General features: G+C 44.3%; 1 long non-coding RNA gene and 1 pseudogene across 1 annotated transcript; both read right to left on the bottom strand.

Annotated features, from left to right (window-relative positions):
* Positions 1–402: 402 nt before the first annotated feature.
* Positions 403–2,866, bottom strand: LOC139075789 (uncharacterized). The gene is made up of 2 exons (XR_011526578.1): positions 2,201–2,866; positions 403–1,741 (listed from the first exon to the last, which is right to left on the bottom strand). It is a non-coding gene; the product is annotated as an uncharacterized lncRNA (long non-coding RNA).
* Positions 2,867–4,608: 1,742 nt separating this feature from the next.
* On the bottom strand, positions 4,609–12,989 carry LOC139075788 (lipid transferase CIDEC pseudogene; annotated as a pseudogene).
* Between the last annotated feature and the right edge of the window lie 11,574 nt (positions 12,990–24,563).

Genomic DNA, 24,563 nt, shown 5'->3' with positions numbered 1-24,563 from the left:
GCCCATCGCAGTCCCCTGAGGGGCTTGTTCTAACACAGACTGCAGCACCCCACCTCAGAATTTCTAATTCCGCAGGTGTGGGCTGGGGCCTGAGAATTTGCCTTTCTAACAAGTTCCCAGGTGAAGCTGATGCTGCTGGCTCCTGGACCACACCTTGAAGACCACTACTCTACATTTTGGAGAAAAAAGTCTACAGCTTATCAGAAACTACACATTATCATAGAAAAGTCAAATTAAAAGATAATCTTCCTCAATGGCTAATGATAATGCGGGCTGGAAGGAAGTCTAAAATAATATCACTAAATAGGCATCAGATTATCTTTATTATGTCATACTTGAGTAAAGTACCGGTCCCAATCAGAAGTCAGTTTATTGCTTATGAGCATGATGGTCATCTCATAATTTTGTTTTTAATTTTTGGAAAACTTTGGTATCCAGTATAATATGAGGGTGCTTGAATGACTCACCCTCGCAAAAGCATCTTCTGCTTTATAAGAAATTCCCAATGTCAGAATCACAGGTGTGTCTGGACCTATACAGAGAACTCAGCAGGAAACCTGGAGTACCTCCTGGTCTTCTCTCATTTAGCTTGGAAACATTAATTAAATTAGTTTGTTAACACTTTGGTGCTGAGATAGTGAGATGCAATGAAGTTCTAAGGGTAGGACAATGGCTAAAACCAGCCCCAGGGGAAAACGAGACTGGAGGAGGGGGGCGGGTCGGCGGGGCACTTGAAGACTTGGGTGTGCTGGGTGTGAGTGTGGCTACCCAAGGACAAAGGAGGAAAGGAGACACTGAACTAAAGTTACGGAGAGCTCCTGGGGTACATGCTGTCCTGTACCGCCATCTTGATTATCAAAGGGGATTGCAAGATGCAAAAGAGAGGGGTAAAGGTGAGAGAAAAACAGTTCCTGACTGCCCCAAAGGGAAGTGATTAATGACTTGGCTCCTGACCAGCTGTGTGTGCCCTGTCTAATTCACAAGAGCCTCATCTCTCCCTCATGTATTGTCCCAGTTCTCGTCCTGTACTCAGGAAGGCATGCTCTCTGTACAGGTCATTCCACAAGGAGGCTGGGTCACTTATTTCTGGGAGGATGTGGTACAGGTCCATGGAGAGAGAAGATAGACAGCTCGACCTCAGATAGAAATATGTACTCCGAAATTTGAGATGTCTTTTGCTAATTCCCATGGAGACTGGTGTCAGGTAACTGAGGACAAGATGGTAAACACAGGCGCCTCTGTCTGCTCCTGTTTTGTGAGCAGCGTCCAGGGAACGCTGTCTTCCTGGGGCAGCCTCCTTGGGCCTAGAGCCAGTTCGTGGTATAGAAACCTTGCCTGGAAAGGAGTATTTCTGTTGTGCAGGATCAAAAGAGGCTTCTGGGGGAGCTCAGTGCCTTAGCGGACAGCAATGCACTCAAAGAGGGGGACAGATTAAAGTGCTGGAAAACAGGATGGTTAAGGTTAGGGGGCTCAAAACAGAAGGCTAGGGGCTGCACCAACAAAGGCTTTCAAATATATCAAAGTAACTGATTTTCATAGCCTTCTGAGCATGAACCAGGCACTACGTCTGTGTTATTTAGTCCTCACTACAACCAGGTGATGGAGCAGAAAGAGGTTCAGAGCTAAGTCACTTGCCTGAGGTCACCCAGCTGGTAATGACTGAGCCAGGGCTCCATCTGACCTGAGACCCATGCTCTGTCCATCCCATCATGTAGCTCTCTAAGGGGAACAATAGTCCAGCCTGTAATTAAGGGAAAAAGGTATACTCAGGCATTTGCCATTTCTGCAGCATGAGAGCATTAGGTTAGACTTAAGTAGGAGTTGCTTAAAATGGAAATGGATTGCCTAAGGAAGCTAAAGAAATCCCTTTGGGAGGTGAGCCAGCAATATCACCCTGTCCTGAATGGGAGAATACATAGTAAAGGGGGACCCTTTGCAATCCAGGGGCAGCCCAGAGGAAAAGGTGTGGCTGTGGGGCCTAGATGTGGTTCCGGGGAGTCATAGAGGAGGGAGCACCACAAAGCCTCCCAACACACACACCAAATCAAAACGATTAACCGGGAATTTAAGGGCCGTTTTTAAGCTAACTCTCAAAGGACTGAGGCGCTCGTGTGCGACAGGTGGTGAGGTGCCTGTTTTAGGCCGTTAGACTTGCCTGCCTCTCCCCGTGACCCTCCCCCCCATAAATGCCATCGCTCACTCTGATACTTGGAGGAGGAGGAGGAAGATTCGTGCCCAGAGGCCTTGTAAGCAGAAGCCCATCCAAGCCTGGGTGGCTGCCTCCGCCGCCCTGCCAGGCAGCTGTTGTGTTTCCATCCGTGGAGGGCTGGCTGTGTCCTGGTGCAGACCCAGGGGTCCTCACACCATGAGCGCCAGCCAAGATGGAAGGATTGAGAGCAGCATCAAATCCAAACGCTGGCAGTCTCTTTCCCCATGGGCCTCAGCCGCAGCAAGTCTCAGCATCTGCAAGCGCTCTGCCTCCAGAAATGAGCTCCTTGGGGAGTGGTTCTGCGTGTAACTGGATCCTCTGAAAGGCTCCCGTCCCTGGCGACTAAAGACAGGGAGCGGAGAGCTTTGCTTCGCAGTCACGGTGAACAGTGTCAGATGCTCAAGGCATTCCTTATTTGACCAGCTTTGCCTACCTGGTCCCCCAAACGCCCTTAGGGGCTCCCATTGACCTCTACTCACAATACTGTTCTTGCCTGGATGTGCCTCTGTTTTCTTCCTGTCAGTCTTCTTCCTACTCATCCTCCAAGGACTAACCGGAAGACGCTTCCTCCCTGAAGCCTCCAGGGTCACTCCCCCCAATGGAGATCTCTCCCTCCCTGAATTCTTCGCCCTCCCTGTCTACAGCACTCATTTGACTCTTTCCATGGCCCTACTCCCCTCAAGGTTAGTCGACTTGACTTTTAGATATGTCTATCGAGATGATTACGCTTTTTTTAAATTTCCTCCAGCACATAGTAGACACTCAAATACTTATAGTCTCACTGCCTAAGTATGAATTATGGACAAACTTGTTCCAAAAACATTTTTATTGGGTCTGCATTATATCTTCTCAGAAATAAATATCCCAGATATAATTCCATACCATACAATTGGATAGTTATATGGAAAAAGACAAAATTGAATTCATTTCGCACACTAAAAACCAGAATAATTCCAAATGGGCCAAAGATCTAAATGTAAAAATGAAACCATACAAATAATAGGAAAAAAATGGGTAAAATATTTTATAACCTAGGAGAGGCAAAACCCAGAAGTAATAAGAAAAAAGATTAATAAATTTGGCTCCATGGCAATAAAAAAAAATTGTAAGTAAAATCAAAGAGCAAATGAAAAGCTGGGAGAGATAATTGGAAATTATATCACAGACAAAGAGCTAATATCCTTAACAATTAAAGAACTTCAAAGAAAAAGCCCAATAACCTGATAGAAAAATGGGCAAGAGAGATGAACAGGCATTTCACAGAAAAAGAAAAGCAAATGAAAATATGTTCACCGTTGCTCATAACAAGCGAATTGCAAATTTAAACTATCCTGAGATACCATTTCTCATCTTTCAGATAAGCAAAAATCCACAGGCGTGACAACAGACCCTGTTGGTGAGGCTCTGGGGAAACAGTCACTCTCCTACATTGCTGATGGGAATTCAAAATGGTACAATCTCTGTGGAGGAGGGTTTTGTAATGTCAAGCAAAATTTCACGTGCCTTTTCCCTCTGACCCACCAATCACAGTTCTAGGAGTCCACCCTAAATATAACTACCAAAATTATGAAATGACATACACTCAAGGTTATTCACTGCAGCCCTATCTGTAACAGCAAAGACTGGAAACAACTCAGATGTCCATCAATAGGGCACTGGTTGAATACGTTCTGGAATGTGCACACAGTGAAGTGTTATGCAGCTGTAAAAAGAAGGATGGCCTCCAGAAATACAAGGTCAGAGAGTAAGCATAGTATGCTACCTTTTTTTGTTAGAAAGGGAGGAAGAATACAAGTATACATAGATACAAACAACAATGGGAGGATAACGCACACGGAAGCTATACTTCTCTGCTCAGACCTTTTGTATAATTTTAACTTTCAGCATGTAGATATTTTGCAGTATTAAAAAACAGACTCACATTTAGAAAAGGCAATCCCAATCAATCAAAAGCAAACGGAGAAAAACGAAACCAACAGTGTATCAAGTTGATTTCATCATCACATAGAGAAGAATTATTTCAAGTGACTTTAAAACACAATTCTTTGATGGAACATCCCCAGTGGGTTGGAGCCTACACACAAAGAGAGCCACAAGACATCTTAAACTGTGTTTCTCAGTCTTCCTAATTATTCCACAGGACAAATGACCCAGTTTCGCCAACAAATAAAATGTATAAAAATTAAAAGGAAGACATTCTTTTACAGATTAGAAAAGACTTAAGAGACCTACAACCACATGCAATTGTGAAAAGAGAGTTTTGAAATAATCGAGAAAATTGAACTCTAGTATTAGATAATATTAAGGAATTATTAATTTTATTGAGTGAGAATGGTATTGGGGTTATGTGGGGTTTTTTAATCCTTTCTTAGAGATTTTTTTCCCCTTATGTCCACGGATTTCTTTTTTTAGCTATTTTTTAAAATGTGGTTCCTGGCTATCTGGACAACAGAGCTAACTGGTGACTGCCAGAGCCCTAGGGAGACATTCCTAGGGCTCTGTGACACAAAGTGCTACAGCGAACACCTAAGTCAATGGTGGATTTATCAGAAGGCGCAAGTGAGGAATTGGAGGGTTTTTCTCTCTTTTTTTTCTTTTGGTGAGGAAGGTTGGCCCTGAGCTAACAACTGTGCCAATCTTCCTCTATTTTGTATGTTAGATGCCACCTCAGCATGGCTTGATGAACGGTGTGTAGGTCCGCACCCAAGAATCAAACCCACGAACCCTGGGCCACTGAAGCAGAGCACATGAACTTAACCACTACCCCACCGAGCCAGCCCTGGAATTGGAGCCTTAAAGGGAAGGACCTTATAACATATTCTGTTTAATCAAGCTGACTGAAGTGGAAAAACTTTCTGGCATGTAAAAATCAAACCTTTGGAAGCTGAGACGACACGCTCTAAAGCCAAGCTGTGGGTTGGAATTCCAGCTCTGCCACTTTCCTACTCTGGGATCTTGGGCCAGTTATTGAGCCCCCCTGTGCCTCAGTTTCCCTATCTACAAAAGGGGAGTGATAATAATACCTACCTGATAGGGTCGTTCTGAGGAGTAATTAAGTTAAAGACATGTAAAGTGCTTAGAACAGTGACTGGCACATATGAAGCACAATATGTTATTAAACACAACAAATCTTTTTATTAAGCATTTAATTTGGGGAATAAATTTACCAGCCACATATATTGCTCCTTTTAATTTTCCAAGGGAAATAAAGTTTATTGAGAGTCTTCAATAAACTGTCTAGAACTATTTTTGCACCTTTAAATGGTGCAAGTGTTAGTGGGGAAATGTAACACAATAGATACGGTATTCTCCCCTTAACCCCCACGTCGCAACTCTGCGCCCTCTTCCGGCAGTCTCCCAAGGGTGACCACTGGGGTCTGAGGAGTGGAGAAGCTGCCCTTCTCTGCCTTTTTCCTACCTGAGGGCACACTCCTCACATTACACTGAAGTTCCCCTCTTGTTCGTCTCCCTGCAGGACGGCACATGTTGAGGGTAGCTCTTTGCCTTGCTCTGCTTTGTGATCTGAAGCACAGTGCCTGGCATCCGGTAGGCGTCTGATAACCTCTTATTAAACACCCAGTGGCTAGAGGGCCTTGTCCCTGAGCAGAGAGGAAGAGACGGAAGAACAGGGCAGGAGAGAAAAGGGGCCACAGGCAAACCGCCAGTCTGCATTTGTACTTGGGGCCTGCCTTGCCCATCAAAACGTAAATGCCACCTCTTTAAAAATATGCTTGCTAATCACCCTCAATGTATGTTCCATGCTTCACTCCACAGTCAATTCCTGAAGACCCCCCTGAAATACAATCCTGTCCCCCAAAAACTTCAGACTGGTAAAAGAGAGAAGCTTCATCAAAGGACACAATCAACAGAGTGAAAAAGAAACCGACAGAACGGGAGAAAATATTTGCAAATCATACACCTGATAAAGGGTTAATATCCAGAATATATAAAGCACTTCTACAATTCAGCCACAAGAAAACAAAAAGCCAAACAACCCAATTTGAAAATTGGCAAAGGACTTGAATAGATGTTTCTCCAAAGACGATATACAAACGGGCAACAAATATGTGAAAAGATGCTCAATGTCTCTAATCATTAGGGAAATGCAAACCAAACCCACAGTGGGATATCACCTCACACTCCCTGGGATGGCTACCATGGAAAAAACAGAAAATAACAAGTTGGCCAGGATGTGGAGAAATAGGAACCCTTGTGCACTGTCAGTGGGGATATGAAAGAGTGTAGCCACTGCAGAAAACAGCACGGAGCTTCCTCAAAAAATGAAAAACAGAACTACTATATGAACCATGCAAGAGATGGAATGTTGGTATCCCCCCAATATTCACATGTTGAAATCCTATGCCCCAATGTGATAGCATTTGGCGCTGGGGCCTCTGGGGAGTGATTATGTCGTGAGGGCAGAGCCCTTATGAATAGGATTAGTGTCCTTATAAAAAAACCGCAGAGAGCTCCCTTACCTCTTTGGCCATGTGAGGACACAGCAGAAAGACAGCTGTCTATGAACTAGGAAGCTGTGCTTCACCACACACCAAATCTGCTGACGCCTTGATCTTGGACTGCCCAGGCTCCAGAACTGTGAGAAATAAATTTCCGTTGTTTATAAACTACTCACTCTATGGCATTCTGTTACAGCAGCCCAAACAGACTAAGTCAATCCAGTAACTCCACTTCTGGGTATATATCCAAAAGAATTGAAAGCAGGATCTTAAAGAAATATTTGCATACCCAAGCTCATAATAGCACTAGTCACAATAGTCAAGAGGTGGAAGCAACCCAAGTGTCTATTGATGGATTAATGGATAAATAAAACGTGTATATACATACAATGGAATATTATTCAGCTTTAAAAAAAGAAAAAAATTCTGAGACACACGACAACAGGAATGAACTTTGAGGACATTATGCTAAGCAGAATAAGCAAGTCACAAAAAGTCAAATCCAGATCACTTATATTAGATATCTAGAGAAGTAAAATTCATAGAAACAGAAAGTACAGTGGTGGTTACTAGGGAGGGAAGAGAGGAATGGGGAGTCGTTTAATGGGTACAGAGTCGCGGTTTTGCAAAATTAAAAATTCTGGAGATTAGTTGCTCAGTAATATGAATATACTTAACACTGCTGAACTATATACTTAGAAAGGTTTAAAATAGTAAATTTCATGTTATCTGTTTATCACAATTTTTAAAAAGAGAGAGAGAAGCTAGATGCAAAAATAATTCTAAACAGTTTATTGAATAATCTCAACTATTTGGGGGATAAAAACATGACTTTTGGTCCTATAATTGCCCCTAAGTAGTCCAGGTTCTCTGTCCTTTTTCTAAATAGTGCGTTCCTTAATCACTTCTTTGCCATATTCCATAGATTTCCATTAACCTCCCATAGCTTTCCAGTCACCTTTAATGGTTTCAGATTTAAGACTCAGTCTTGTTTATTCTAAAACTTCAAGCCTCGGCACCACCTCCCCTTCCATCATAGAGGCTGGATCTGTCTGTGGCTCTAGTCTAGACTTGATCTTCTCTTTGCCCATAGCATCCTCCCCTTGCTAGGCCTCCAGAGTGTGTTGGGTCAGGAACAGGGAGGGGTAAAGGGCAAGTGTCTCCTTCCCTCAATGGCAAAGGTGACACAGCTCCATCTTCCACACTCCTCAAGGCAGGGGTGCTGGGCCCTCACTGCTCTGCAGTATCCCTTCCCATCATCCCCCTCCCGTCCTCTTGGCCCTGCTCCAAACTGCAAGAGCAGAACAAGAAGTCTGCGGGCCGAGCAAACAGCCACCTGGGAAGAACAAAGCCCAACTCCCCTTTTTGCAAACACCTCTGGTTTTTTTCTGGTTCTCTTAGATCCCCACCCCTTTCTTGGCTTCAAAGAGTGGAGTGAATAACCTCTCTCCCAAAAACCAGTCCACCTTCTCCCTTTTCAACCCTCTTTTTTTATGAACAGATGGCAGAGAAAGGGCAGGGTCGCTTGGATGGGGGGATGGGGGCCAGTTCTGCCTCCCCTCTAGACAGGACGGGAAGTCTGGCTGATCCCAACTTCTACGGGCTGAGTGGAGCTCTCTGAAGCAAGAGACCTTTGATTCTCATCACCAGATCCTAGCTCAAACTAGTGGTGTCATAGGCGTTCGAAGAGGGAGAGATGACTTTCAGTAAGAGAGAATCAGGAAAACATTTTGCAAGGAGGGAACATTTGAACTGGGCCTTCAAGGGCAGGTCAGACATGGCAAAGTAGAAACTAATGGTCAGCTGAGGGGGGGGGGAAGCAGAGGGCATTCTAGATGGTGGGCCCAGCAGAGGCGAAGACCCCAAGACAAGGAGTTGCAGGACTTATAGGCAGTACCGCTTAGCTACATCAGATACGCATGAAGGGGATCGTAGAAATGAGGTTGGAACATGCCCAGCCATGCCCAGGATTCCATTTCATGTTGTATTTGGCTCAGCCTGACCTCAGTCTGTCCCGTGATGCTTTCAGGACGGGTGAAGACAGCTGTGTGGCCATTCCCAGGACCAGTGTTTGGGTTAGCACATTGGTTCTGAAGTTCGCTTATGCTGGCAAGGAGCTGTCTGGAACGGTTGTCAGCCTTGAATGCAGGGTACATTTATGGCTTATGTTTTCCTTTGTCTCAAGACGAAAAATTTCCTCTGCAGCCAATGATATTTTTCTGTGGGCTTCATGCAGAAGTGCCAGCTGTTTCCCCTTGACTTGGATCACTCCACACAGCTCATTCTAACCTGAATGACACTGCCCAAAACACCCTGGGTGTCTGTCCAGCCTGCCCTGAATTCCCATCACTGCACAGCCCGATCTTAGCATAAGGAGGCCCACTCAAAAAAAGACAGCTGGAGTTGAGCTATGACCACTCACTGGCCACGTGACTTTGGACAAGTCAGTCTCTGAAAACCCCAAATTCCTCAAAAAAATAGGGGTGAATACTATCTGCCTGACATAGGATCAAATGAGGAAAGTACGTGTGTAAACATGCAGTGAAAAGTGTCAAGTGACACACAAACGTAAGAAGTAGTGACAATGATGTCACCTTATACGCTGAATGCAGCATTTCTCCTCCTCTCAAGCCCCAGAGAACGTAAGTACATAAGGAAGCAGACAGTATTTACATTCCCAGGGGGAGAGAGGCTGTGCACGGAGGACGTGAGAAATAATACTGCCAGCTCAAAATAAACATTGGTGTCACAAAAACACTGCTTCCAGCCCCCTGGTGTTTGGGGTCCTTCCTTTCTCTGTTCCACCTCCCTGCTCTTTCCTTCTATTTCTATGGCACCTATCACCATGGTATCTAGGTACTCAAATAAACACATTAAGTGTAAAACAGAGCTATATGTGGGAAGACACACTCCCCTCCTGAAGCCTTATCTCCTGAAGCTGAACTTGGAGGAGGAGCAACAAGGTGGAACTGGCTCCCTAGATGATGGAATCTTGAGATTTCATATGGGAGAAGAAGAGAAGCAAATAGCAAATATCTATCAAACGCCCACCGGGTATAACACCTTATTAGCTGCCTGGAGATTCACAGTAATGATTTCGTGTTCCTTGCCCTCAAAGACTTACAGTGTCTAAGGCAATAGAAGACTCTTCAAAATATACAAGCAGCATAGGGACATTAGATGACACCAGGGCTTGTCCTTGCAAAGAGGAGGGAGCTCATCTTCAGAAATACACCAGTTCAACCCAGAAGTAAACTCTGTCTCATCTCATGCTGTACCATGGGCATCCCAAACTAACAGATAAAAGCCACCACTAGGAAGACGTGTTAAAGGGAGGGGAGGAAAGATCTGCAGAGAGGAGCAGACAGCGCTAAACAGGGGAAGCTTGTTCCAAACCAGGAGATGATTCTTGTATCTATCTCATCAGAGCAAGGTAGCCCCTTTTGAGAGAAAAAGTCTCTAATAACATCCAGAGAGAAGTCAGACCCTTGGTTCTGGCTCCCATTCTGCCACTACCTCACCACGTAATCTAAAGTGATTACTTAATCTCGTCTGATAAATAGGGAGTTACAGACCTTCAGCGTTGGATGAAACTCTATCATCATATTTTACAAACCGCAAGTCAGGACATGATTAGACAAAACATCCTTATTCTGTTTCCACAAGCAAGAGGCCTTCTAGAGAGTGTGGAGTGAATGTGGGCATGCTGGAGTTTCCAGGACACGCGACTGTTTATAGTCACCATCACAGGCAGGACACTGAAAATAGCACTGTCCCAGAAAGCCTGCAATAAGGGCTCGCAGGAGTGGGTGGGCTTCCAGGCAGGAGGTTCCTTCCCAGGACACTGCCATGTGGTCAGCAGCACCTTCGTGAATATCTCCAGGGGCTAGTTTTAAAATTGAGGCAAAAACCTGCTTCCTCGTAATTTATTCCTTGGTCCCAATTCCGCCCTTCAATCCCCCACAGAATGAATATCTCCTCTTCCACAAACTTTCTAAATATTTAAAAAGAGATTGGTCCTTGAACGTCTTCTTTATTCTAAACCAAATATCCTTAGTTACTTCAACTGTTTCCTGGTTCCCAGCCCTGTTATCCAGGATGCGCTTTATAACAACTGTATGCTAACGGACCATACATCTTTTTAGAGAGATGGTTTGACCAGAGTCGTGGCACACTTTAGCCATGAGGGGCAGCTCAAGGTTCCCTTAATCCACCCTAGAAGAGGAGGCAGTTAGGACCTGGTCAAGGGTACAGAGTCGGGCAGACATTCTTTTGGCCTCTTCCACTCCCTCGGAATCACATGCCTCTGGTCTTGCCACAAGGACAGGGACTGCCTTCTGCATGGGGAGGCAATCTGCCCCTGCCAGCAGGACCCAGGTGAAGCCAGGCAAAGGAGATATGGAGTGGTTGGCCTAGAGCTCTACTCTAGGCCTAGAGAAATGCTGTAGTCCCTTTACCCAGGCCTTCAAAGGACCAGGTAAAAAGGTCAGATAAAGAAGACCAAAGAGGCTTTTCACCTACCTTTGGCCTGGATGTAGGTTCAAGGGAAAGGAGTGCTTAAAGCTCACCCAGCCATGAGGGCTAGCTAAGACCTAGCCATCTGCAGCCAATCAAAGAGTAACAATAGGACAATGACATGATGACATTGGTTGGCCCAGGTGCTGTGCTTGTATCAACGCAAGCAAACATTGCATTTACCTTTTTAACCATTTTCTCTATTGGCTCATATTGAAGCTATGGATTACAAGGAAAAATTTTTCCCTAAATAAAACTAAACCTAGATGCTGCAAGGTTTAGCATTGGAAGGAGAAGTCCAAGAGGAAGGGATGACTATCTAAGGAGCCCCAACTCTATTCCTAACCTTTGGGCTTTTTCATTTCAGTTACCAAGTCAATGCCACGCTGGGACCTAGGGGCTACGGCCTACTGTCACAGTTGTAGTCTGAGTGTGGACATCACCCTTTCCCTCAAGTATTGGTTTTCTTCTGGCTCTGTGAACCCGGGTGGCCTTGCCAGTATGTGGGTTGGCTCCAACATAGCTAATTTCTCCCGAGGTCATAGGCTCTAACCCAATTCACTCACTCTCTGAGAGATCTATACACTTGCCTAAAGGATCTGATACAAGTCTCCAGGTGCCCTCCTCAGGTTCCTCATTCTACACAGAGGCCACCATCGTCCAGCCCAGCCCCCAACAGTCCCCTCATTGGCAATCTCCACATCCTCAATCTCTATACAAAGTGGGACCACCTATTCTGCAGCCTGCCCAAGTTTTCCCTATCAGATTCAAACTTCAGAAATGTTCCTCCTCCTTAATAGAGTGACATAATGAATGACCTCACGGTTCAGGTAGGCCCCGCCTCTTCATGGAGAGATGTACCCTTAAGCACGATAACACAGTACTCACAAAACTAGGCAGTCAGTCTGGTCGTTGGCCAAGAAAGGCCTCCATGGACTTGGGCCTTCATTGCAGCATCTTCAGGCAGGTCTGGATGAGGGATGAGGCCTTGCCCTTGGAGGGCTACCCTCCCTCTGTGGCATGCAGGACCTGCTGCATGTAACAGGAGGTGCTGAGCAGCACGTGGCCTGTGGCCTGTGGCCTGTGTGCTGAAGAAGGCTCAGTGAAGAGCTTCCTTCAGAATGTGCAGTGCAGACTATGGGGAAGGGAGCGTGTGCCAGAGAGAGCTGCCTTCAGGTTCAGGTAGCCAAGGAAGTCCTGCAGGTTCACCTTGTGCAGGTAGAAAGTTATGCATGCCTCATGCATCTTCTTGGCAGTCTTATGGGAGAGGGAGAGTTGGGACCCAGGCCCCTGCTCTGATGGGGGCTGCACCTTCTGAAGCACCACGCCCTCTGCCAGGCCCCAGAACTACGCTTCCGTCTGCACAGTTGCGCCGTCTTCCTCCAGCACCAGGGCGAAGCGCTCGTCTGCCAGCACCAGGGCGTCTCAGACCTCGTGCGGGAGGTCCTCCAGCTTGGCCAGGTGCCCCTCCACACCACTGGTCAGCACTGCTTATTCGGCAGGTGAGTGCTCTCGGGGCCATTCCACTTGCACTTTTCATAAGCCCAAGATGACTGTTGTGAGGGAAAAATAACAGATGATGTAATTCCAGCTTTAGTACCTTTCTGGAAATAAGTGAGGATACAAAGAAATATAGACACACAAATACATGAATTTTAAGTACTTGAAAATGTTAAAGAGCTCGTTTTAAAAAACCTTAGGCAAAACCATCCGCTTTTCAACTTAATTCCCCCTTCCTCACAGGCGAGCCCTGCCTGGGGCCCCGTCCGACCGAGGGGAGCCGCCCCGCGCCGGCCTGGAGGGCGCCCCCTCTGTCTCCCGGCCCGGGCTCCAGCTCGCCCCCTCGAGGCCGGCGCCGCGGGACAGGCGCTCCAGACACGGCGTAAAGGCCGCTGGCTTGTAACTGCGAGGACTCGGACACCCTCCGCTTCATCCCCGCGGGAGGGCCGGCTGAGGGCGGCGCGGACCGGCAGGAGCGCGGGGTCCCACCGCCGAGCGCCGCGCAGGCTCCCGCTGCGGGCCTTCTGGCCACCAGGTGGCGCCACGCGGCTGCCCGCACGCCGCTACAGGGCGCTCAGGGGCCGGAGGACCCGGGGTAACTGGCCCGGGGTAACCGGCCCCCCGGCCTCCCTCCATCGGTTCGAGCACACCAGCTGCGTGCCCGGGGCCGACGCGGACAGGCAGCTTCAGGAGGATTGCTAAGAAATCTTGTAAAAAAAAAATTTTCTACCCCACGCAGCACTCCCGAATCAATTTAAAAATAACAAATAAACTGTGATAAGGGAAATTGTTGGCGACCGTGGGATAGTACAGAACAGCATGGACACAGGCAGCAAGAGAGGGTGCTGCTTAAGAAGGAGTGTGGGTTCTGGGGTCTGAATGACTGTGTTCAAACCCTGCTTAACGACCTTGTGTGCGTTTTTAACCGCCGTATCACCTCATTGCCCATCTGCAAATGCAGATAATTTACATAGAACTCACCTCCTAGGGTTGTTGACAGGAATTAAATGAATTGATACACGCTGTAAGTAATGTAATACCAACCTCACAGGGCTGCGAGGATTAAATACAGTCTTTCGTGTGAAAGTGTCTTATTAACAGTAATATAAATACTGCAAGGTCTGAGACACTCTGATGCTGGCTACTGTTATTATTATACCAAAAAATGAGATAATCCTCTCCAGAGAAGCTCGAAAATATCTCAAAGTACAGCCTGATCCTGCCTTCTATCACATTAGCGCTTTGTCAGTCAGACGGTATGTAGCGACATAGCAGTAGTGCTGAATTTCAAAAACATATAGTTGAAAGAGGACTTTGTTATTGGTCTGGTTTCTGTCTTCTGTCTCAAAGTGCTTTTGTGTGTGTGTGTGAGGAAGATTGGCCCTGAGCTAACATCTGTGCCAATCTTCTTCTATTGTGTATTTGGGACCCCACCACGGCATGGTTTGATGAGTGGTGTGTAGGTCCTCACTGGGGATCCAGCCACAAACCCTGGGCCTCCAAAGTGGAGCCTGGGAACCCAACCACTAAGCCACTATGATCTTATGTAAAGAATATTAGGCAGGTGTGTGTATGTGCATGTGCGTGTGTGTGTAGCTTAAGTCAATAATTTAAAATGCTAACATAGTTCCAAAATGCCTTGAGGAAAAAAATTTGATTAAAATTTCGGTGCGAAAGTGACAATGGCGCCGTAAGGAACACTCTGGGCAGACAACGGTTCCTCTGACCCCTGCAAGTATTGGGTGTATGTCCTAAAACCTTCAAGTGTCTGGAGAAATGGTTTCTTTTTTAAGATGGATCATATCCTGCTCTGAGCGCAGGAATCTGAGTAATGAGGCGAAATCTCCTTCCCTCACTGGGGTAATTCAGCCTGGGACGGGTCACCATGGATAAAAGAATGCTCTCTGGATTCTCGCCGGGAGGGAACCAGTGACTGAACACAACGTTCCTTCCTTAGAAAGAACACATCTCTTGAGAGGCGGACATACTTTTCCAGCAAAGAAACTGCTGCTCCAAAGTTTTCGTTACTGATTTAATATTCAGTTTCAATTTTTGTGTCAAATGTTGGTGTGGAAAAGATTCTCGTGTCGTGGGAAATCTATGGATTGATGAATACAACAGATTGTGCATGGAGGCAATATTAAATAAACGAGCTTTAAAACCAATTTTGTAATAGTCAAGTGTTTACAAATGAAATGATATAAGATCTGGGATTTGCAACTGACTCGGGGAGGGGATGTAGAGCATAGACAAAACAGAACTGGTCAGATATTGACAATTATTGAAACTAGGTGATGGGTCCGTGGGGGTTCATCAGACTATTTTCTCTACTGTTGTAAACATTTGAAAATTTCCTTATAAAAAAGTTAGCCAAAACTCCCAAAGGTATGGCTTTCTCTTGTTTGAATGACAGATGCTTTTAAAAATTAATTCATAAAAGTGCATACTGAAATATAAAATATAGCTAACATTATTGGTGCTCACTATGTGCTAGGCAGATGTATAATATTATATATATTCTGTACATATAATTATATTATATATAGATACACATATATACTTTTATATGTATATATAATTTAATATGTTCATGTATTAAATACACATATAAGTATACTCATTTTGCAAAGGAGGACGCTGAAACTAAATGCAAGGGAGTCCAGGCATACAGACACACACACACACATCTACTCTCATTTGTAGTTTAAATAGGCTGAGTGGATTCTCTCACTGACAGTGGTATACAGATCTTAGTGCTGTTCTCTTATTATATTTATAAAGTAGGACCTGTCTTCTTCTCATTCTCAAAACAGGAAAAACATGACCATGTTAAACCAAGCAGAGAGACTGTCTAGGCCTAGGTACATAATTCCCAATCTCCTCCATTCTCTTTTAGCAAGCTGAATGAGTTATTTAGCAGAAGTACACTTTTGACACTAGTGTCCCCTTTTCCAACCATTATTCTCCAGTGTCTTGGTTAGGATTCCAAAAGTCCCCTAATGATAGGTCTCCAATTCCTATGGCCTCTGCATGTTGGCGATGAGAGTGCTTAGGGATCAATAGAGCTGAGCAGCAGGTGCCTCTCTCCTGAGTCCTTCCTTCTATCAGGGTACAGGCATTCAGGCCAGAGACACAAAGGTCCAGGAGAGGATAAGTCTTTTAGGGACCAGGACCCTCACACTTCCGGGAGAGGGGCAAGGAGGTGACCATTACATCTATGGCTATTGGCTGATGATCTGAAGCCCAGATCAAGAACTCTTCAAGATCCTCCTCTTCTTATAAAATCCAAATGTTAAAACCTTGATCCTTCTGGGAGGATGTAATCATCCCCTTCTCCCCATTACCATGCTGATTTGGGCACATTTCCTATGCCTTGCCTTAGATTTGTTGATACATTTGTCAGAGTCCCCACTAGACGACAGACTCTATGAAGGCAGAGATCAGCCCGTTCGTCTTTCAGTTCCTCAGTGCCCAGCTTCCTAGAAAGTAGGTGCCCAATAAATGTTGATTGATTCGATGATGCAGATCATTGGAGTCCCTTGCTACTGCCTTGACTTTGCTCTCTCTTACACCATCTGCAGCTAACTTATAGGTTGGGTTTTTTTTTACATCATTCACAAATCACTGGGGGTTTTTTTTTTTTGTTTGCTTCTTAATAGAAATGCCCCAGATCCAAAGGCTCCTTGCTAAGCAAGGGATGTGCTAGCCTGAAGGTTCACAAGGGTATTATTAACTATAAAATTTAGGAACTACCACAGGTGTTGCCGGTGAGGAAAGAGTGGTTGTGAACTATAGCCCTTTACATCTGTCGTCCATTTTCTCCTCCTTGGAGTCATTTCGCCTTGGGCTAAAGTGGAATGGCCTGCCTTGGTCGCTCAACAAGCAATATGTGGAAGAAAGCCCAAACCGAGCTTCAGAGCTCAGCATCGTCCTCCTATTTGAAGCAGACCTTCTCTGTGTGACTGCAAAGCCCAGGCAACAACCCGCAAGTGGAAGACGTCATGGCCCATGGCCTTATTTATTAAAAATGGTCACGCCCTTGCTGACGGCTGCCCTCTGAGGGGATCTGTTCCTTCTGCTGTTCCAACCAGCGCAGAGTTTGGCTGCCTTTCTAGAAACATCCCTAACTTTAGCGTTTTTTCCTTCTACCTATCCCACTAAGGCTTGTTGTATAAAACACGCTGTGTGGCATGCCTCCATTCATTCTTTGCCCATGTGCAGCCAGGACAATTGTGTTGCTTGTGAGAATATGACGCAATCTCTGCAGTGGTCAGCAACTGCCAAACAAGCTGGAGTGTCCAGCATCTCCCAGGTCTGCCTACAGCCCCCACTTAGGTCATCTTGTACACCTCCATCAGGTCTATCTTCCTAAAATGCTCACTCTCCTTGGGCCACTTCTCTTTTAGGAATCTACAGTGACTGTCCATTGCCAACTGTGAAGGAAAGAGACAGCACATTTGGTGGGCAACCACTACCCTATGCACCAGCGAGGGCTGGGTGGTTTGCATGCTCTGTTCAAGCCTGTGAGGTGAGTGATATTCTCTTCGTTCCTCAGATGCAAGCTCTGCAGCTCGAAGAAGTTAAGAAACCTGTTCCAAGTCATATACCTTGCAAGCGGTAGAGCTAGGACTGATCCTAAAGTCCACGTTCTTTCTTCGACACCAACTGCCCATGTGGGTAGAATACAGATTAGTAAGGCATCCTGGAATTCAAACGTTTCCTCATTTGTTCCCCCCTCTCCAACATGCCCTCACCCTCCAGTACTTTCCAAAGAAGTACTCTGCCACAGTCAGATCTTTCTCTGAAAGGCCCTCACACACCTTGTTCATTCAGGCAATGAATTAATACTCACCTACCATCAAGGACTGAAGGTGCAAATATGTAAATGACTTTCTCACAACAACTGGGAAAGTAAATGGCAGGGTGAAAACTCCCAGGCCTCTGCCTTCAATGCCTCTACACATTCGTCCACCTCAGAGCCTGCCCCTTCTCAGTGCCCTCCAGCCAAAAAACACCAAGAACACCCCTACAGTCAGCTGTGGGTTCACTGACTCGTTGCAATGAGGGAGACTGCATACCCTCAGTAAGTGGGTGTGAAAAACGGCTTCTGATAGGATTTGGGCTTGTGTTCAGTGATCCTGGGGAGGGTTCAAGGAAGTGGGGCTCTGCTCCCGATTGGATGTTGTCAGGAAGCGGGGCTGATTCCATGATTGGGACTTTAATTCTTATCTAGAAGGCAGGAGGAACAAAGCAAGCCTACAGCTGTAATTGGAAAAGAAGCAGCAGTTACTCTTGTTACCCAGGATAGAGGAATGTTTGGTGGTCATTTTTGTGGTCTAGACAATTTCTTGTTTTGATTATAGTCAGACATAATTACAGACTGGTCTTGTTTTTGTTTTGATCCATCGCAATCACAGAGTGGCCTTGTCTGACATGGGCATTCTGTGAGATTGTCTGTATTTAACAAGAGTGTACCACAGACTAGCCAATAGTACTAGGCCAGCTGCTTTTCTCTTTCTCACTCTCATTCCTCTTTCTTGATATTGCTGGTGTTACAGTTCACACATTTGATGTCCCCTATCTTCATCCCTCCCCACAGCCCTATCTGGGCCCTAGTTCTTTCACTTCGCTGAACTTCTGCCTCCATCATACAATTTAGCGTTCATTGTGTGTGGACATACCCATGGAGGATGAACCCACGTAGAGGGGCCCAGGAATTTCTGGAGGAGAGTGGGACCAGCCCAGAAGAGTTGACATGCACAAAGAGCCCAAGCAGGCCAGCTTTGGTGACTACCCAGCAGAGTGTGACGGGGGAGGAAGAGGAAAAGCACTCCCCTTCCTGAAGAACTAAGGCGCTGCTGGGATTTTAGGAATCTGAGGGGACATGGCGCCATCTTGTAGCTCTGACACAGCCATGAGCAAAGATAGCATCTGCCTCTGTGTTGTGTAAGACCCCTCCCAAAACAAGAGAGGGCTGGCTTCAAAATCACTGGGTGAGTTTTAGCGGGGACTGGGGAGTACTGCCGAATGAAAGATATAACCATTGTATGATCCACAACGTACATCCACAGACTGGTGAAGCCTGCGGAAACAAGGGTTATGTTTTTTTGTGTGTTTTACAAAAGCACTTTTAAAAATTATAATACACACTCGTTGTAAAAGTTTAAACAAATTGAATTACAGAAAGAAAAAAAATCCTGTCTTCCTCCTCTGTCCAATCCCACCCTCTTAAAGTAACCGGTATTAGCATGTTAGTGTGTATCATTCCATACTTTTCCTGTGCTTATACAAACATAGAATTACCTATTTAGAGTCTTGTTTTTGCTTCTTACAAAAACCTGATCATGTTCTTCAAATTATTCTACCACTTGCTTATTTTCACTTACCAATATGTCTTCTACACTTTTTCAACTCAATACGTATAAATGTGGTTTGTTCGATTTGATGATTGCATAACATGCCATACGATGGATGCACCATAATTTACTAAATCAGCCCATCATTAATCATAGGTTATGGTTATGTCTTATCAGCTTTGTTTGCTAATGCTTTATCTGAGCTAGTCTTGTTTTAGCTTTAGTCTCCTAAATAACAGAGAACATGTCTAAAATACAGGTTTCCTTCCTAGACCTAACACATCACTACCTACACACATCAACATTTGACATGACATGATTATTCTTTTAATTTTGGAAATGCTCATAACGTCTTCTTCTTGTTTGCTAAAAGGAAGACAATTCTTAGGAAGAGAGACTCAAATTTGGCACATTTACTGAGCAGGGGCAGGTAACGTTTAATTTCCTAATCCCATATGGTCCAATTTTTCTCCATATGTCAATCTCCCTCCCGACAGGTGCATCATATTTTCCCATGGAAATACACCTATATCACTAGAGAAATCATTTAAATTCTACCTCTGTATCATAAAATTATTCAAGTTTTAGAGCGAGGCTGCCTAATCCAACACCCTCATTTTAAAGATGAACAAAGTGAAGCTTGAAGGGATTCATAATTTAGCCAAAGGCACATGGCTACTTAGCCAAGCAGCTGGGGCCAGGAACACTCCAGAGCGCTCTCCACTGTAGGACACAGCCCCTTGAGGGCTTAAGGGTGCTTGGAGCACAATGCATAGGCAATGGTATTTTTATTTGAGGAGAATTTAAAAGTCGGTCATTAACTTTTCTCAAAGACTTTGAAACAGGTAACTGATTCTTGCTACTTGCTACTCACCCCTCTGAAGAAGGAACTCTGTCCACCAGACCCGGAGTCTGTAACTTGTTTTCCCCATGAGGTCTGCTCTTGCCCCAGCTTGCAGTTTTCTCTGCAACCAGCAGCTAATTGGGTGGCCACTGCTCCTTTGTCCTTGCATTCCCACAATATCCAGTGTGCCCTGGCCTGGAGTTGAGGCGCTTATTATCTGATTATACAAAGGTAAAATCTACCAGTTGTGGCTGGAGAGGATTGTCAGGAGTGATACAGATTTGTAGAGCCTAAAGCTTACAAAATTTTTGAGATCGTCTTTAATGGAAAACTATACAAAAATATCTTATTTTTGCTATTTATACAAAAACATATAAACACATCACTAGGTTCCCTCCCAGTGCCTTAGAAAAGGCCAGGTTCTAGCAAATGAGGGATGCTGAGTCTTGATTTCCTTTAGCTTCAGGGTAAAATTGCTCCGGCACCTTACATGGAGTAACGTAGGACACACCTGAGGCACCCTTTCTAATCCCTCACACGTAGTCAGACGGAGCTGCTCAGACCCCTCTGGGAGGTAGAACACAGTAACTGTAAGACCCAGAGCTATCAGGGCAGTTTCTATTTCAAATATTTCACCAGACCACGTGGCAAATGATGCAACTTGACTTTTCAAAAAACACAGGTGAGAATGCTACAGAATGAAAGCACAAAAGACAAAGAAAACAAAGAAAAAAAAAATCAAACCAACTCCCCCACCCCCACAAAGGAGTACAAATAGGAACGGAAATACCAATTGTTTCCTATGGATGTTTTGTTTCCCGTCTCAGAATGGAAAGAATGAACCCAGGAAGGACAATAACAGCACACAGCCTCTGCAGAGCACAGAAGTTTCCACCTGCTAAGAAAACAGCAGGAATCTTTAACAGAAAATTGTCTTCCCTTATTGGGTCACAATAATTATGTCGCCAAGAAAATCTTCTTAGACTTACTCTGGATAAGAAATAAAATGTACCTTGAAAAGATAAGTTTAAAAGACTAGCAAATCTCCTAGTCCCTGTCCTCAGGATGAAAAGTCCCTGTCCTTTTCATCCCATAGTAATCAGACCCGAGATTTCAGAGCACAATATTGAAGCTGCTGTGCTGTGTAGGTCTCCCATGCCCAAAAACTCGGGCAACTATTCCACAGACTTCTAACGGGCTGTCAGGGAACAGATGTGCAGTAAAAAGCTGCTCACCAATTTATGACTCATCCATGAGGGTCAGGGAAGAGGTGTTCATTTTGCTCTCCAGGAGACACCCTGTATCTGAAAGGCAGCTGACACATACCTAGCTCTTCCAGGGTTAGCACAGAGCATTTACTGCCTGTTCAAAAATGTTAACAGTAATCATAATAAGTCATAACTACTGTTTACTGAGACTTACTATGTGCGTTAAATGTATTATCTCATTGAATCTTCATAACAACTCTACCACCATTCCTATTTTATCTACAAGAAAACAGAGATGTTAAGACGTACACACTGTCGTTTAGCTAATAAGTGCTAAAGCTGGTATTCAAACAGTACTGTCAGACTGCAGAGGCCATTCATTTAACCACTATGCTTTCCTGTCTCCTTTGTGCAAAAGATGGATTTCTGAGAGGTTAACTCAAGAAGAAAGCAAAAAAGCAAAACTTAAGCATATCTACAAAGATTAGCCAATCCCTGCTTAGTAATGATGCCAATAGAAACTGGTCTGGGCCGAGCTCCATTCCCTCACCAGTCCCAGCATCAGTCACCTGGGTACTTACAAAAAAGGCCAATTCTCTGGCCCATTTCAGACCTACTGAGTCAGAATCTCTGAGGAATCCCCATTTTACATGCCCCACCCACCCAGCCCAGGCAATTCTGCTGCACACTGCAGTTTGAGAACAGCTGCTTGTGGGATGCTCATTCCTCCTGTCTCGCCTGGAAGACCAAGTTTATACCTGTTGTCCTGGCATAAGCATCAATAGTGCCCCTCTTTATTCTCATAAGAGTTTCAGTTTAGGCAATTTCCATGTATATATTTCTGTATTTTTCATACCAAAAATCAGACCATAGTGTACTTTATAACCTAGATTTCTTATTTAATGATTCCTACTTTTCCATTCAAATAAAATTTTATCTTTTCTAATACCAATCCACATTCAGATTTCCTTAGTCATCCCTAAAATGTCCTCTACCTCTGGTTTGATCAATCAACACTTTGCATTTTAAAAGTTTTCTGTTCTAAACTAATGACAGTTTCTCTCTTTTGTTAACACTGACTTATTAAAGAGATCAAGCCAGAAGTGCTATGGGCTGTGCCATCTTTTGGATTTTTCTGGATACCTCTTTATGGTGTTACTTTGTTTGTTCTTCTGTTTTCTATATTTTTTATCAACTGAAAATGAAGGTTTGATGGAGTCAAGTTTGGCTATACATCACAAGTAATGGTATTTACTTCATCTCTGTATACTTCAGGAAACATGTAACATCTGGTTGACCTTCCATTAGTGATGTTAAGATCAACCACTGGAAAAGGGTGATGACTTTCTGATCCCGTGATGGGAGAGTTACATTTTTCTTCTTGCAGCTAGAAAGTAATCTGTATGGAATCATTTTCTATGTAGTTTCCCATCAACTACACACCTAATGCTTTTAACACCATTGCTAATTGTTGCCTGAGTTAAAGGTGTTACAGAATGTTGATTTGCTAATTTTATCAATCCTACTACATTATTGGTCAACATTCCTTGGTAAAATAGAGATATTTTCCTCATTATCTGGAACCGTTTGGTTACCAGAAAAGGCAACCGATGTTACAGAAAGGCAAGTTCAATGTTTATTTCCTTCCCTTTACCATTTTTCACTTAAAGAGCTAGTTTAATAGCCCCTCAGGCCCAATTTCTGGGGTCCTTTTGCAATATCTCCATCAAAAGAGTGAGCATCTTCTAGAAAAGTCTAGTGGTTGTAGAACTAAATGCCAAAAAGTTTGGCCACACTGTGCACAGACGTCATTGGCCATCAGAAATATTCCACTGGAGGGGCCGGCTCCGTGGCCGAGTGGTTGAGTTCGCGCGCTCCGCTGTGGTGGCCCAGGGTTCGGATCCTGGGCGCGGACATGGCACCGCTCGTCAGGCCACGTTGAGGCGGCGTCCCACATCCCACAACTAGAAGGACCTGCAACTAAGATATACAACTGTGTACGGGGCGGGGAGGGGGGTGGTGGGGAAATAAAGCAGAAAAAAAAAAAGATTGGCAACAGTTGTTAGCCCAGGTGCCAATCCTTAAAAAAAAAAAAAAAAGAAATATTCCACTGGAAACTGCATTGTTAAGTGTTGACCCAAGCTAATTACAATTTTCACATGTGACCCAAATCCTGTACTGCATTTCTCTGAGCTAAGGCAGATCTTGAAGAACGCTTCGTTTATGACAGAACACACTCTTGCCTCTCAGAAAAGAGCTTTCACTAAGCAGAGGCAGAGCTGTTCTAGTTAATGGACTCTCAACAAGCAGGAGCACTGTACCAAGCTATGGGACAATGATTCTTTGTGTTCTGAGTTGATATGAGGTGTAGGGCTTTAAAAAGGGTTAGTATTTCCAAGAGAACATACGTCATACACTGTGGCATGTTCAACAATATCTCTCACCCCACATGCTCTTCTTACATTGTGACTTTGTCATTTCTGCCAGTGAGAGGTGGGGTCTGTGATCTCTTCCCTTGATTCTGGGCAGGCTTGTGACATGGCAGAAGTGACACTATGTATGGATGTACACCATTTGTTTATTCATTCACTTGTTGATGGACGTTTGGTTGTTTTCAATTTTGGGCTATTACAAATAAAGCTTCTGTGAACATTTGTGTACAAGTCATTGTACAGACATATACTTTCTTTTCTCTAGGAGTAAATGGCTGGATCATATGACAGGTGTATGGTTTAACTTTTAAGAAACTGCCAGATTGTTTTTGCAAAATGTTGAACCATTTTACATTTCCACTGAGAGTTCCAGTTTCTCCCCACCCTTGTCTACATTCAGTGTGGTCAGTCTTCTTAATTATTGCCATTCTAATAGGTATGGAGTAGTACCTCACTGCGATTTTAATTTCCATTTCCCTAATGACTAATGATGTCAAGCATTTTTGCATGTACTTATTGATCATTCACATGTCTTCTTCAGTGAAAGGTCTATTCTAATCTTTTTGCCACGTTTTAATAGGGTTTTCTTATTATTGAGTTTTGGGAGTTCTTTATATTTTCTAAATACGAGTCCTTTATCATATCTATACATTGCAAACATTTTCACCTTGTCGGCTTGCCTTTTCATTTTATTCCCAAGAGCAGAAGCTTTTAATTTTGATGAAGTCCAACTATGAGTTTGTTCTTTTGTAGATCATGCATTTGGTGTCAAAACTAAGAAATCTTTACCTGAACAAAGGTCACAAATATTTTTCTCCTATGTTTTCATCTACAAGACTTACAGTTTTAGCTCTTACATTTAGGTCTATGTCCCATCTTGAGTTAATTTTTGTATATGGTACAGGATATGGATTAAAGTTCTTTTTTTTTTTTTGTGATATCTATATCCAATTGTTCCAGCAACATCTCTTGAAAAGACTAAGCTTTTGCCACTGATTATCTTTTCATCTTTGTAATAAATCAATCATCAGTGTATGTGTGG

The sequence above is a fragment of the Equus przewalskii genome, chromosome 14 (genome assembly GCF_037783145.1).
Source record: "Equus przewalskii isolate Varuska chromosome 14, EquPr2, whole genome shotgun sequence".
NCBI lineage: Eukaryota > Metazoa > Chordata > Mammalia > Perissodactyla > Equidae > Equus > Equus przewalskii.
This window is presented reverse-complemented; position numbering and strand designations above follow the sequence as displayed.